General features: G+C 35.1%; 1 protein-coding gene across 2 annotated transcripts in view; it reads left to right on the plus strand.

Moving 5' to 3' along the window:
• Positions 1-16,549, plus strand: part of PRKN (parkin RBR E3 ubiquitin protein ligase) — a 730,480-nt gene that overhangs the window by 250,465 nt on the left and 463,466 nt on the right. The gene's annotated exons all lie outside the window — the stretch shown is intronic.

Raw genomic sequence — 16,549 nt, forward strand, 5'->3', positions numbered from 1 at the left:
TTCCATACCGCATCACGTCATGCCCACTATATAAACTGGGGACAGTTACCTGGAAGGGCTAGATTACTGCTCTGGTTGGGCTGAGTATCAGTCAGCGGGGTGGTAAGCGGTTGTATTCTCTTCCGTTGTTATTTCCCTCATCATTATTATTACTGGTGGTAGCAGCAGTGGTTTGTGTTATACCTTAGTTCCTGGACTGTTCTTACCTCGACCCACGAGAGTTACATTCTTTTGATTCTCCTCCCCATCCCTCTGGGAGTGGGGGGAGGAAGGGGGGGAGTGAGTGAGCAGCTGTGTGGTTCTGGGTTGCCAGCTGGGCTTAAACCATGACAATATGACTGGAAAAAAAACTCTAACTGGCAACGATCAATTGTTTTTTTATTTAAAGCTATACCACTTGGCAACTGAGTTTTTATCAATTGCAAGTTTTCTCAGCCTCCAGAAATTATTTTTGAATTAGCTGAATCAAAACAGCAATACTATTTTAAATAAAGTCTGAACTGTAGGTACAGCCAGAATGAATTGAGCCCTGAGACCTGGAACCTCAAAGCTCTGCTAGCCCTATTAGTTTTGTTAGTTAGCATTAACTAACAGAATTCCCCATGTGCAGGTTAGCTGAGAAGCAGCAAGATACATTGTGTTAAACGCACCGAAAATAGAATCATAGTAATCCTCACTGATATGTTTACATGTACAGGCTGCTAAACATCTACATCTGTTATTTGATAATGGAAATAATAGTCTTTGAAACAGTGATATAGACTAATCCTACCCTTGCAACTTTCACAATTCCCTCAACACATGTAGAAGTTCCCTGTAGTGATACCTACCATCTAGTGAGCTGCCTTGCGTTGCCAAGATACATGATTCCACCTATGAAAGCTTTGAGCTTCAGCTCATAACCATTCCACACTGGAATTTGAGGAGGCCCTTCAGGGCTTCTCCATCCAGGAAACCCGTTGGCTTGATCATCTTTATAAACAACAAAGCCCACACTTTATTTTCCAGAAGGAATACAATGGCTAATCCATCAGAAGGAATTAAGCTAATGTTACTTAAAATAACTCCAGATGAAGTTCCTAAGTTTGTAACTAGATATGTCACTATAACTCTTTGATTTCCCTTTTCTCCCTTAATGCAGACCCATGATCAAAGCAGTAATATGTAGGTCCTGTGGGACTTCTTAATAAGATATATTATTGATATACCAGATGTTTTATTTATGAATATGTTCCCTGATTCATCAATTATTTGATATTTTTGATACTATATGTACAGTATCTTTAAATGTGATATTTTTATTAAATGTTCATTGCATTTTAGAGACTAAAGTGCATAGCAATTAATTTAAACTGAGTCCTACTTTTGTCCTTCAACCTGTCAGTTTAGGAAATCACCCTCTGCCCCACATTATCGTTTCTGTCGTATGAACTGTTGAGACTCCACTCTTTGCCACACTACATACAGAACAGAGCTTTAGCAGCTGGTTGCTACTTTACACCCGATTAGTGTGATGCTGAGCCAGTGGCTGACAGCTTAACTCTCAGTTGTTCCTATAGTGGCTCACCAATCAATTAATCCAATTGATTTTGGAGAATAGTTTTGTTGAAGTTAAACAGAAATGCTTAGAGACTATTTTGTACCTTCAACTTGAGAAGTGCTTCATACCTCTTAATCTCTTCAGAAGCCTGTCCCCTTTCTCCCATCTCACATGAACTTAAGAAAGCTTTATTTTTTTTTTTCTTTGTTATACAATTCTTTTGGCAGTTTCACAAATGTATGTGCTGGGGACTCTTCTTTCTTGTGCTGAATTCCCAAGTCATATAAGTGAGAAGACATTTCTGAAACCTCTGAGAAAAAATTTCATCTAGATGCCTCCCCACTTCCTTCGTCAGTAACCACTGATTTCTAGTTGATCCTCATGTGCTATTCAATGAAGGATCCAAATAGTCTATGAAACTATGAAAAGATTTCTATCTACATCTCCAGTATTTAACCTAGATCCCTGATCTGTTATGTATCTGTGCAGGAGGTTGTCAACCCCATAGTTCTGTCATATTTATAGTATATTTTTAAGCCATTCATTCAGAGAAAGAGATTTCCTTACCTGGACACCAGGGGACTACAGGAGAATAGGACAAATTCAAGTTCTTGCTAAACGATAGATTGGGAGTTTGAGTTATTTCGAGATTTTCAGATCTCAGGGAGATCTCTAATCTGTCACTACAGTTTTTACAGCTAGCAAAAGTGCTTTACGGATGCTAATTTTTTTAAAGTGGAAAGGTGTTTCTGAGAAGTAACTTGTGTTGAAGTTAATTCCCATTGTCTTTATTACAGTATTTGTGTTGAAGCATATAAGTGCTAACGTGAACTTTCTCTGGGGCCACTCCCAAATAAAGTTCTGTAATTATGCTGGAATGTTCTAAGGTTTGATAACAAGGTATAGTCTCACCTTACCTTATTTCCCTTGTGCTAAAAATTTTGATTTCTATTTTGTAGAAGTAAGATGATCGCATTCAAACTCAGAGCTCTTTGGCAGTTGATTCGGAGAAAACTCCAGGAACAAACTTGCCAACATGCAGCTATCCATATAGTCCCTATATAGAGTGACATACTTAGCTTTTCACCATTTTGCTGTAAATAAGGAGTACCATTATTCTTACTACATGTATATACAGTTAGGAGTGAGATAAATCATTAAGATGAAAGCATTTCTTATTCAAAGAGCTCATCAAAGGCAGGTAAATGTGTAATACTATTTATCATGTTGTCTCTGGTCAAACCCTCACACTACTGTCATCTAGTATGCTATAGGCCATATGAAATGACAAACACTTTTTTACATTTTTTAATCACTCTGTTGTAGCATCCTTATTGAAAATTGCCAGTACTTCTGTTCTCTGTCAGTTCTATCTTTCATTGCTCATCTTTGATATAATTCAACTATTCAGCCTCATATGTCCTGTCAGTGAGAATATTCCTTTCCCTCATCATTCTTCCTTTATTGTGTGCCTTTTTTTCAGAGTTAAAACATAAGTGATATCTTCATTGTTAATTTCCTCTACTGTTTTTATATTTCTTTGATCGAGTCTCTGGCTCTCATCTCCAACACAGCTTCTCTGCTTATGCAAAATACTTCTTTGATAGTATGCCTATTACTCTGTCATCTTGTTCAAAATCAGCAAATGACAGTGCTGCTGCCTGATTCTTCTTCTATATTATGAAAGGAGCTGTTTTGAGTAGCAACTTCCTATGTTTATTGTACTGCTACTACTAGTATTCCCAATTGTTTCATTGATCCATAACAATCTGTAAAATTTTCTGCCCTCCATTTTTGCTGGCAGCATCACTTCACATGTAAGACTTTAATGTTTTAATTTTTCTCAGTTAATATAATAATTTAAAAAAGCTTTTCCTTGCCATTTTTTACCTACGCAATGTTGTTTACTCACTAAGGTTTAGTTCTGTGTCTTTCTTTTCCCTTTCTCCTGCCACTTCCATTTCCCTGCACAAGGGATCAGAACTAAAAAAAAGACTGAAAGCATTAGCAAAAGAACTGGAAATAAAGCACACTTTTATAAACAACATTGGTGTACAAGTTAAGTTACAATCATTTTGTAAGCAATGAAGACAATACTTTAAAGATTATTACTGTCGGAAAAACACTCTTAAGAAGATTAAGGTGCAGGGCAGGACACAATCAGTTTTTAAAGCTTAAGATGACAACTTGAAATTCAAAAACAGGCAAGGAGGTTCAAAGAAAATACATGAAGATTTATAATCTAGTTTAAACTTACAAGACTTGTACAAAGGCCTGTTGTCATTTAATCACTGAAGTATCTGCTACAACAGAGCTAAATATCTCAGTATGTGTGGATTCTTATAGAGAAAACCAAGAGCATAAATATATATCCTTTAAAAGAAAATTTTGAAAGTAATTTAGTAAAGACTCATGGGGCAGGATTTTTCATGAGCAGGAATGCCTCCAACAGTGGGCATGGTCTGTGTAGCCATGAAGCAGGACTGTCCTGTGTGTTTCCCATTGCAGCCTGGAGGTCAAAATAGGCTGGACCACTGCATCTGTAACTACAGATCCATGCTACAGTCTTTCTAAGGGCACACAGCAGCACAATTAAATATAGTATCAGATTACTTCCGTCGCTTTCTTACGTGAAAAATGGCAGTGGCTATACCAGCTCAGATCAAAGATTCATTTAGCGTAGTATCCTATTTGCAGTCCATAGCTTCTGTCAGTAGCTTGCATAAATCAGTCTTGTAATGATATTTTCCAGGCTGCTGTCCTACTCCTGGTCACTTTCCCTGTGTATCTTATGATTTGGTAGACCTCTGTGATATCCTCTTTTTAACTGTTGATTTTTATTATTTTTTTTTTTAGTCTATTGAAGTGTTTCTGGCATGGGTGCTATTGATTATCCATTCTCTTTTTTCTTGGTATGTTTTCAGTTCTACCATATTCTGCTCCGGGATGGAAATTGTAGAATTGCACATGCTGTTGAAAATGAAGCGCACCATGGATTTTTACAGCATTTATACAGCACTGTTTTCTGTGGGGGTCTTTTGTTCTATTCATCTCTTAATAATTCCTAGCATTCAATTTACTTTTTTGATTGCTACTGAGCATTGAGTTGACATTCTCATAGAACTATCTATTATAACCTCAAGATCTTGTTTCTGTGTGGTAATAACTAGTCAAGAACATCACCGTTTGTGTAAAATTATTTTTCCCTTGTACATTACCTTACATTTATCTACAATGAATTTCATTTTTCATTTTATTATTAGTCACTCAGCATCCTGCAGTCTTCAATGTTTTTTCCAGTTGGCCTTCATTTTTACTTCCCTAAATAAAATCATATCACCAGCCAACTTTGTTATTTCACTGTTCATTTCTCTTTTTCTGATGGCGAATACTCAAATCCTAGCACAATTTCCTTTTGGGACTGCACTGAGAAAACTGATCATTTATTTGTGACCTTTGTTTCCTGTGTTTTAAGCAGTTACTTGTACACAAGGGAAATTTCCTTTTTATTCAGTAACAATGTAATTTCTATTAAGAAACTGCTGGAGAAGCTTTTTTAATGTTTTAGTACATGGAATAATTAAATTATTTTCCATAAACCTTGCCACCTCTGTACTTATTCCTTGGGTGCTCTAAAAAATGAACTTTTCCAGAATGTTTTGTAATAGGGTAACAAAGCTAACACCAATACTGTTGTTACTGCTTGTTACCAGCCTTTTATTCTTACTGGTAATTACTGGTAATATGGTAGCTTACCTGTATCTGGATGGCAGTATTTGAGTAGAACTGGTATATTTGGATACTAGAAGTAAATAGAGAGCTAATACAAATAATAAGGTCAGTAGGAAGAGCTGTTGTTTTGACTGAGGGTATACTGTTATTTGAACTTTCAGTCAAAAGAAGCATCTAATTAAATACTGTGATTGCACACTAACACTAGGAATGCAATTTCTATCTAACCAAGAAAGCAAATTTTAATTTTACATTCTGTATTGTGAAAAAGGTGGTTGCCTAAATTGTGAAAGATCCCCTATATAGATGAACCATTGTGAAATGTCACATATTTGAAACTATAAATAAACTGATATGATTTCATCTTCAATTTGCAAATGAAGGCATTCATTCTATAAACTTAAGCATAATTTCTTTTAATTTGTTTCCTAAGTTCAGTGGTTCATTCTCCATTAAGGAGCTGATGATTTCACAATATTTTACCCTTTCCATGATCTGTCACTACTTTGTTTCTTGTTGTACACAACCCAGATATTATGTGGTATATCACATGCTTGGTGTGAAGGCACCAAAGGCTCTGAAACTTCTTCAACTTCATTCCCTCTTTTGAAGTTTAACTGGTTGTGTTAAAGGCAAGCTGTGAAACGGGGCAGTTGTGTAACCTTGGAGCAGACTTCTGTGAGAAGAGCTGTATGAGAAAGAGCTGCAGGAAGCCTTGACAGAGGTCACCATCTCAGCCATCCTTGATGGGTCTATTGACTTGGGAGCTGCTTTTAAGCTCAAGTCCTTACCTTTGTTCTGTCTATGGGCCATGTTTTTTGGTACGCTGTGCCTGGTTGTATATCTTCTTGAAACTGACCTTGACTTGCTGACTTGATCTCCTGGCCTTACCTGGGACCAGCCTCACCCTTATGGACTTGCTTGGTGACCACTGGTCTGTGGGTTACCATCGCTATACCTACTCTGCTCACCTTGCTCAGGTGAGGTGGGTCTGAGCCGCTGTTAGCCAGACCATGGCTGCAGTTTCCTGTAACATCCCCATTGACTTCTTGCTTTCCTGTCCTTCCCTTGCTGTGCTGTGGCCTGGTACCGGAGTGCTCAAGGTTTCTAGGTGTTGAGCTGTCCAGTCATGGCTATTTCCCAAGGCATGCTACTTTTCATACAGAAATCTCAAACAAGTGTGCACGTTCTGAAATTCCACTAGATCAACTAAATCAGAGCCGTGCTGGAGCTGATCAGTACAACTGGCTTTTAATTTGTAGACATTTCTTAGATCGTTTGCTGAAATTGTGCTCAACTGGATCTGCTGCTCTTCTGGAAGCCTATGCTGCAGGATCTTTGCCACCCAAGCTTGGTTTTCAAGAGCAGCTTTTCTTCCCCTTATATGTTTAGGCTTAAACGCAAAAGTCTCTGCCTTCAGCTACAAATAAGCCAGTTCCGGCCAGTTATTTTCAATGCAGGTCACATTCAGTTCCTTTAATGGGGTAAAAAGCAGCCAGGTTTTGCTGGGGATGTTGTATTTAGTGCCTAGTGGTTTCCCTATGCACAAGTGGTTTCCACAAGGAGTGGTTTCCCTACGCACAAGGAGTACATATTCAGGGAGACCTTTTGCTATCCCTAACCTTGAACACTTTGTTGCTGTACAAGGTATCACTATCTCCCATGTATCACTTGCTAAGCCTTCAGCAGTCTCATTAAGTTATCTTTTTTACTTTTTTTTTTTTTTCTCTCTATGTTTTGCTGTCTGGCAGAATCATCACAATTGTTTTTAGCTCTTTTTTGCTGACTTCACTCCTTATTGTTAATATGAACTATGCTAGCTTTAGTGGTTAAGTTTTCTCCTTTGTCTGAAAATCAGAGAGCAAACCAAAGGAGAGAAGAGTATATTGTGAGAATTCAGAGTAGGGTGAAGTTTATGTAGAGGTCAGGAGAGGGAACATGAAGGGGGAAAGGTAATTACAGAAGTTAGTTGGGTAGCAAGATAATGAAGGGAGAATTTGGTTGAAATAAAGCATGTGAATGTAAATGATGCTAGAGCTCAGAAAAAGGAAACAGAAGATTCTTTCATGATAATGATTGAAAGAGAAAGCCTAATAAACATTGTCCCTACTCCATTCCAAATTCCAGACATTTAAAATAGATCAAATGGATTTTTTTTTTTCATTTTTGAAATTTTTAATTAATAGGAGCCTCCTGGCTTTTTTGCATAGAATAGAAACATTTTTCACTGAGAAGGAAGGAGTTAAAAAGATAAGTGTCCCGTCTGTCATTTTTGTCGAGTACTTCAATATTCTACCTCTTACAGAGGTATTACAGCAAAATGATAACTCTTAATATCCTCTCTTACTTTCATTTGTAGTCCTTGTTCCAGTGTCAAGTCAATTTCTTTTTCTAAACAGCTGAGTCTTACATATACTTTAATTGCCTGAGATCCATAGACACTTTGCCAATTGTATTTGAGTATCAATAAAAGGTGTTTTGTTTTGTTGTGGGTTTTTTTTAAGGTTTAGTCTATTTAATATTGTTATCCATAGTGCAAAATACTGCAGCTGTTGGTCATGAGATCTTGTGCACAGCATCACCAAGTGGGATTCATCTGACCTTATTTTAGAGGCTTGCAATATAGATGTCTCTTCCAAAGCTAGTATTCCTAAATCCCCAAAACAGAGAGAAACAGACCCTTTTAGGCACAATTTATCTGACATATTTATATCTTTTTATATCTACTTTAGGATGAATTGAATCAAACCATAAAATTTCCCATTTTTCTTACTAGAATATAACACAACCTGTTTAGATGAGTCTAGCTGTCAAATAAATGCCATTCTCATGATCTAAATTAGATAGGCATAATAAAGAATAAGTACCATCATGAACAGGTAGAAAAGTTTTATAAATGTGTGTATCTGCATGTATGTATCTGGGGAGGAAAGCAATGTGCTTTGTGAAATCTTTGCAGGTAAAGATGGGCAGTTAAAAAAGGAAAGATAAAGACAGAGCATACCAGTTTTATTTTTGGAAAGTAAATGGCATCTTTTAAGTCACGTCTCTTTTTTTAGGCGCAGAAGTGCAACTGCCACACTTAGAAAAAAAAAAAGAAAATTTAGCTTTATATGGAAATTTTTCACTACTTTGAGACTCCCGGGCTTATATTGCAGATGTTTTCCCTCCTACTGTGTTGAATCAAGCAAAGTCCTTAAAGTGAAGATAGTTAGAAAAATACTTTTTTTCTTCACTTCTATGTATTTTTCATTATGTGGCTGCAAATTGCTAAAATGGTCTGAGAGGTCTCTGACAGTCAGTCTGCATTTTACAAATCACAACTACTCTAAATGTAAATATAATGGAATTTGAAACAATGTTAGCTTTATGTAATTTTCAATCTATTGAAAGACTCCTGTAGCTGTGTCCACTTTTAAATAGCCGATTTAAAGGAAAGACTGTAATCGTTTTCATCTATATGAAAATGTAGTTCAAATGAAAACAGTAGGTTAGCCTCTAATATCCCTATTCAGATTTCATCCACTTAAACAGTCGTGTGGATGATAATGGGTGTTTTGACTGAAGAGAGGTTTCAGGATCAGGTCTATAGTCATTATGACTAATGTTTTCTGATTAACTAGTCATGCATATCAAAATAATTGGTCTGTGCTATCACTAACATGTATAAAGCTCCCACAACATGTTCATCATTAACAATACAGGAAAAAAGAAGGTAATTCAGGTCCTAAGGAGCTTAAAAATCTAAATGGGGAGACAGTACAAAACACTGGGATACGCATCAGAAAAGCTACTTTCTCTTTTTATATAAAACACTAAAGGGAGAGAACAGTTAGTTTTTATGATGGGATATTTGTGAAGAAATTAGCTTTGATGAAGTAGAAAAAAGAGAGGGTGTCTCACTGGGATGAGAAGACAGGTCCCAGCAGAGATCATAAATGAGCAGCTTTTTGCATTCATATCTTCCTTTCCTTTTTCTTTTCTTTCCTTTTTCTTTTCTTTCCTTTTTCTTTTCTTTCCTTTTTCTTTCCTTTTTCTTTTCTTTTCTTTTCTTTTCTTTTCTTTTCTTTTCTTTTCTTTTCTTTTCTTTTCTTTTCTTTTCTTTTCTTTTCTTTTCTTTTCTTTTCTTTTCTTCTTTTCTTTTCTTTTCTTTTTTCTTTTCTTTTCTTTTCTTTTCTTTTCTTTTCTTTTCTTTTCTTTTCTTTTCTTTTCTTTTCTTTTCTTTTCTTTTCTTTTCTTTTCCTTTTTTTTTTTCTTTTCTTTTTTTCTTTTCTTCTTTTCTTTTCTTTTTTCCTTTTTTCTTTTTTCTTTTTTTGTTTTTTCTTTTCTCTTTTCTTTTCCTTTTCTTTTCCTTTTCTTTTCTTTTCTTTTCTTTTCTTTTCTTTTCTTTTCTTTTCTTTTCTTTTCTTTTCTTTTCTTTTCTTTTCTTTTCTTTTCTTTTCTTTTCTTTTTTCTTTTCTTCTTTTCTTTTCTTTTTTTCTTTTTTCTTTTTTTGTTTTTTCTTTTCTCTTTTCTTTTCCTTTTCTTTTCTTTTCTTTTCTTTTCTTTTCTTTTCTTTTCTTTTCTTTTCTTTTCTTTTCTTTTCTTTTCTTTTCTTTTCTTTTCTTTTCTTTTCTTTTCTTTTCTTTTCTTTTCTTTTCTTTTCTTTTCTCTCTTTTCTTTTCTTTTCTTTTCTTCTTTTTACTTTTCTTTTTTCTCTTTTCTTTTCTTTTCTTTTCTTTTCTTTTCTTTTCTTTTCTTTTCTTTTCTTTTCTTTTCTTTTCTTTTCTTTTCTTTTCTTTTCTTTTCTTTTCTTTTCTTTTCTTTTCTTTTCCTTTCTTTTCCTTTCTTTTCTTTTCTTTTCTTTTCTTTTCTTTTCTTTTCTTTTCTTTTCTTTTCTTTTCTTTTCTTTTCTTTTCTTTTCTTTTCTTTTCTTTTCTTTTCTTTTCTTTTCTTTTCTTTTCTTTTCTTTTCTTTTCTTTTCTTTTCTTTTTTTCTTTTCTTTTCTTATTTTTTCTTTTTTTTTTGTTTTTTGCCACTGAAAGCAGCATAATTAAATACACTTGATAGAGAAAACCACCAAGCATTTTGTTAAAACTAGCCTGTAATAAATGGCTTTATCTGATGATATTTAAAAGTGAAAACTGCAAAATAGGGATTGTTTTCTGAATTCTTGTTAAACTTTTTAAAGTTATATACCGACAAATTGTGTGCCTCATGCATTTACAATGTACGTATACATGTGTAATTCACATATGTACCAGTATGCACATGTTCATACATATTAGTGATACATATTAGCTTGGTCCCTGTTAAATTTACTGTGTTTAAAAATTAGTTGACATGTTGGAGGTATAAAATGATGAATAAATTGTTTTTGAAAGTGGACAACAGAGTTTGTCTATCAAGCAGTCCCACTCCTGCTTTTAAACTAGGAAAATTCTATCTCAGACTTCTGATATTAAGGTTTGGAAAATTTATTGGATGCATCTCTAAAACTAAACAGGAGGAATCGGTCTGTTCTCACACAACCTGCAGATCGGCTTTTTCAAACCTTCCCCATTTCTTTTCTATTGATAATTTGAAGGTCTACATCAACAAATAGCTAATACAGAAAACACAGTGAAGAGAAAAGCCGAATCTGAACTAACAGCAAAAACATTAAGAAAGATTTTAATGGAGACCAATGAGAATACGTGAAATCTGTAATATGTATGTCTTAGATCATTAAATTGTAAGCTTTCAATATACAGCATCATATTGAGTAACACCCTCATTTTTTCCTTAGAGATTTTATAACTACCTGTGTTAGTATTTTTCCCCTTGAATTTTTGGCTTAGTGACATGTGGCTCCATCTCCACAACCACTTCTCTCTGCCATTTTACTTTTATCCTTCTACAAACTTTTTCACAGCTCTTTCTCATGAATTGATTATTTCCTTAGGAGGCTAAGCCAAGGTTATAAATAAGATAAATAAGCCTAAGGTGGAAATGTCAGGGAAAAGTCCTTACAATGGAGCTTGTGGAGAGGTGGCTACAATACTTAGGATATTTTTGTTTCTCCTGATACTTTGTCTTGCTCCAACAGTTTTCTCTTGATTTTTCTGTTATTTTCTTATTCTAGTATTTCTCTCAGACATACTTTAGATATTTCCAAGCGGGAAGACATAAAGTTTCTCCAGCTGTTGCAAGCTTCACTCAAATGAGAACATTGTAGAAAAAAAAATGGCAATTAGCACCATGGCACTATTTTAATTACATTATATGCATAATGAGTATGTCGGGGAATTATTTCTTCTTTAGCACAAAATATACTAGAGAAAAAAATCACTGTTGTTTTTCTTGACCTGTCATCCATTCTTGACTGACATCTGTCATCTTCATTCTTGACACTGAAGGATATTAAATTTGTCCTTAACCCCACCTCTGGTGACTCTGTGTAATTCAGTTTACACAGGGCTTAAACTCAGGTTTTTAAAGACATTATTTGTTACTCTATTGAAAAGGAGATGTGATGAATTTAGTTTAAAATGTTACTTTATCTCTTCTGTCATGTTACGTGATGGTTAATATAGATAATAAAAATTAAAATAATTTATTTCTAACACTGTAGCTCGACCTGAGGCTATAGCTTATTACCAGAGCTATCTTAGTAGGTTAGCCTAAGCATACTTCTGCTTTGAGTTATGGAAAATCTTGGAGCCTTCAGTAGCTGTTCTTGATCAATTAGTTTCTGCTGTATGTTTTACTGCTTTTTTTTTTTTTTTGTAAGGAATTTTGTTAGGAAAATATCAGTACTACACATTTCTTGTAGTTTAAAAACAGATGCAGAAGCAAAACAAGAAAAATCCTTGAACAACTCAGACTTATTTTCTGCTTGCTCCCACATGGATGATTCTAAATTGGCTACTGTGATGTGAGACATTAGTATAATTTGTCTTCTTTAAAAGTAAATGGCCTCCTTATTAAATGGAATAACAAAACTATTGAAATAACTTCTAGAACTCGCAGGGAATAAATAATAGGAAGACCAGAGCGGAGTATATGGGGATATTTTTAAAAAGTAAAAGGAAATTTTACTTTTATTTTAGAAGTAAAAGGAAAAGTCTAGGAATTTTAAACCTAAAAGCTTAATTGAAGTTCCAGATGATGCTTGGAGGAAAAATCTAACACTTTCAAGTATCTGAAAGAATCCAAGAACAAGAGTAACAACTAGCAATTTATTGAAAACCAGATCATATTTAACTGTGGAGAGAAGAAAGCGATAGATATCATATATTCATCTTTGTAAGGTTTTTTAAAATTTAGCATGACACTGTCATTAGCAAAATGGGAGTCCAGATATAGATAAAAATACACTAGGACTGCTGTGGGCTTGGTCTACTAACCTGTAGCTGGGGAATAGTTATTAGTAGTTCATCATCAAAAAGGAGGGATGGAATAGACACAATACTTATTAAAGCTGTAGACATCACCAAGCTAGGAGGGACTGCAGATAAACGAGAGGACAGCCTGGGATTGTAAAATGATCACAACAAGTTGGAAACATAGTCTAGAAAAAAACATCATTTTGGCAAGAAGAGGCCGCATAGGGTGTTGCACTTGGCTGGCAGTATTCAGCAACACAGGTACAGAATGGACTACAAGTAGAGTAGACAGGTGTTTGGAGGTTAATTTTAGATCATAGACTGAACAGTAACCAGGAACAGTTATGCCCATAATGTTAAGCAAAATATTATACAGAAACAGGTAAACAGAAGTATAACCTTCAAGATCTTAAAAAAATATAAAAAATAAAAAAAAAAATTATCAAGACCAAGAACCTGGTTGTGCTCAGCATGGCGAAGGCTTCAGCTGAAAAATCATGACAAGCTTAGGGAGCTGCACCTAGCATGATTTAAGGAAAAATATATGTGGAATATTTTGAGCTCTAGGGAATATTACATGTAAGAATGGAATGACAGTATTAGGGTTGACTAATCTATTCAAAAATGTATCTAATATATAAAAATATATATACCCAATGCAAAAGCCTGCTGTAAAGAGGAAGAAAATTAATTGGCTTCCATATCTGTGGTGGAAAGTAGAGAATGCAATTGTTAAATTTCAGCACAGAAAATTAGAAGTAAAAATACCTCTTATAGATAAAGATATTAAAATACTAACACAGATGACCTGAGGAAGGAGGTTGTGAATTCTCTATGACTGCAGGTGAGAGAGGCATTTCCCTTTAGACAGGAGACATTCACTTGCTTTCCCTGAAAGATTCAGTCCCATAAGTGTCACCAAATGCAAAGAGTAAAGGTAGACTAGTATTGCCAGGTTGTTGTGCATTAAATGTGTTTTGCTATATGGAAACAAGTTATGAGAGGAAGTCAACAATGCAGACAGAAATAATTTATTTGGCTGATAATTCATCAAGTGTCAATGAAATGAAAGAGATTTTATTTCTGTGTTTCCAAGTCAGATTTATCTGAAGCTTGACATATGGGAGATGGCTTCTTAAAAAGCTGATGATCATGTGTTGAAAATGCTTTTGGACCTATGAGAAAATCAGGTTTGTAAGGTCAAATTTCTCATGGCTTTTTTTTTCAGTTTACTGCAAAAAAGACTTAGTAGTTATAATTTAATATATTTATTTATGGCATTAATGCTCATGTTCAGTATCAGAATCAGCATTTATAAAGGGAATTCTGTTTTTTTCAACTTGTAATTTGCTTTGTCTGCACATTCTTGCTCTGTGCAAATATTATAAAATATTAATGGAAAGCTTCATGAAATCTTATAGACCATGACTGAGTGAGGAAAGACAAGGTTCTAAGGATGGTTATGTAGCAATTTCAGTGATTCCTGGCACAGTGCCATAGTTACATTTCTTGTTGATATTGCTATGTCAGACCTGATTCATAAAGCAGATTTCTTTGTTCCTGTTTATTTCAGTTTCCCTCTGAACAAGGGATTCAAGGGGATGAAGTCGCAGCCAAGGGCTATGCTAAAATACACAGTACCTTTAACAAGTTAGTAAAGAGTTTAATGCTGGCCATCAGTATAGTACTGTATGCTGACTTTCAGCATTTGCATTTTTAATTCAGTGTTCGCTACTCCTGGTGATGCTGTTCAGTATATACACCTAATGATGTAATGCACTTTTTGAGAACGAAATCAGCATATCTGCATAAAATGGTGAATGATTTGTTGAAAATCTCCATTTACACCTTCCTGCTAAAGTTTGGGGCACTTCTTATATCAATGAAAAAAATGACCAAAAAAAAAAAAAAAAGCAAGCAAAAATGAGTATTGCACTAACATAGTCTGTTTTTGCATGGAGTAAATATCAAGTTAATGCATATGATTTATCCTCTATAGTAAATCAGCAATATGACTCATTTTAGGCATCTCCTATGACTGCTGTTTTTTACTGCAGTATTCAGTCATGCTGATTTATGCCACACTATCCTATGAATATTTTGCAGAGTATTATCAATAATATAATTCTATCTCTTGGCCCAGATGGAATGAATTTAGAGCACAAAGCAGGCAGAAAGCATGATTCCTTCCTCAAGTAGTTTACTGCTTGAAATAAACTTGGTATAAAATGTGAGACAGGGGTGCAAGACATCGGTGACTGGGGGCCTGGATCTGGAAAAGTGAAAGCTCAACTAACAAAATATTTTATTCTGTACAGGCTTAGGCACTCAATAACATAGTTCTGTTTGACTGGAAGGGTCATTAGGGTCATGGCAGGTGAGCAGGGCCAAATTAGAACAGTGAGTATTGGCAGACAGATCTACTCAGGTTAATACAAGCAGACATCAGTCTCATTAGACTGCCCATATAAGAAATTGCAGCAATGGGAGAGGACTGGTGATACCAAAATAGGTAAAGGGCTCTGGTCTCACTTACTGCACTTGAGACCGAGTCAGGAATAATTGGCTGAAATCATCTTGTTTATTGCAGCTCTCTACTAGAAATAGCATTCTTGCTTAAAGGGGGCTATAGGGATACTGGGGATGGACTATTCATTAGGGACTGTAGTGACAGGAGAGGGGGTAATGGGCTAAAACATAAACAGGGGAAGTTTAGATTGGATATAAGGAGGAAGTTCTTTACTGTGAGGGTAGTGAGGCACTGGAATAGATTGCCAGGGAGGTTGTGAGTGCTCCAGCCCTGGCAGTGTTCAAGGCCAGGTTGGATGAAGCCTTGGGTGACATGGTTTAGTGTGAGGTGTCTCTGCCCATGGCAGGGGGGTTGGAACCAGATGATCTTAAGGTCCTTTCCAACCCTAACTATTTTATGATTCTATGTAGCTTTTCCTTTGAACTGTGCTATAGGTGCTGCCCTTTTATTTTATTGACTGACCTGCTTATCCTGCATATAAGAACCGCCAAAGATAAAACTCAATCATTTGCAAGTGTACTTGTCCTCATTTGCACTACTGTAGCTTACATTTTTGTTCTAGATTTTAGCTAAAGAGTCTAATCCAGATGTGCAATAAATCCTATTTTTAGGAGCCTCAGGCACAATATGAATTACTAGAGATCCAAATGTCCAAAATTTTGTCATCTTCTGTTTGTATTCACCTCTCAATATTGTACCATGTATTAAATAGTTCAGCATAACTATTTTAATCTCAGAACTGTGTTTTTGACTGCTTTGAGAAGTGTGCTCTCAATCTTTTGAGTTGTACTTAGATGAGAAGTTTATGTATGTGAATGTATAGACGTATTTTAATTTTCCACAAAACCTGAATTTACTTTAAATTCTGTTTTATGTTCTGCTGTGGTCATTAATAATTCCTAGGGAGGCCTAGTGAAAACACTTGATAGATCAGTTAACTAACTTAATATTGGATACATCATGATGTACTCCTATGTAACTTACATTTCCAAATACTTGAAAAAGTGTTATAAGATTTCTTCTTTCAGCAGTGTGCATCTTCTTTGAAGACCCTTACATACTTTTTCTCAGAAAAAAAGTTTTTCAGATGAGATGGTTCTCTGAAGTTGAGTTTTGGAAACTAGTTGCACATTTGTTGTGACACACCTATGAAGAGGCGTAACATGAAATAGATAGGTATTTTCTGTGGCAAAACAGGCTTGGACCCTTATCATTTGAAGAACATGTGAAAATGAAGCAAGTCAATCATGTTTTAAACTAGTATTCCACATCTGCTGTGGTAACATGTCAGGATCCAAATACACACTAAAAGTATATCGCTGATAAATACAGGGAGAAGTAGGAGAATGGGGAAGAAGTGAAAAACCTTTGATCTCTAATGGGATGCTGTTGATTATGAAG

This window comes from Lathamus discolor, chromosome 5, assembly GCF_037157495.1.
Source record: "Lathamus discolor isolate bLatDis1 chromosome 5, bLatDis1.hap1, whole genome shotgun sequence".
Lineage (NCBI taxonomy): Eukaryota > Metazoa > Chordata > Aves > Psittaciformes > Psittacidae > Lathamus > Lathamus discolor.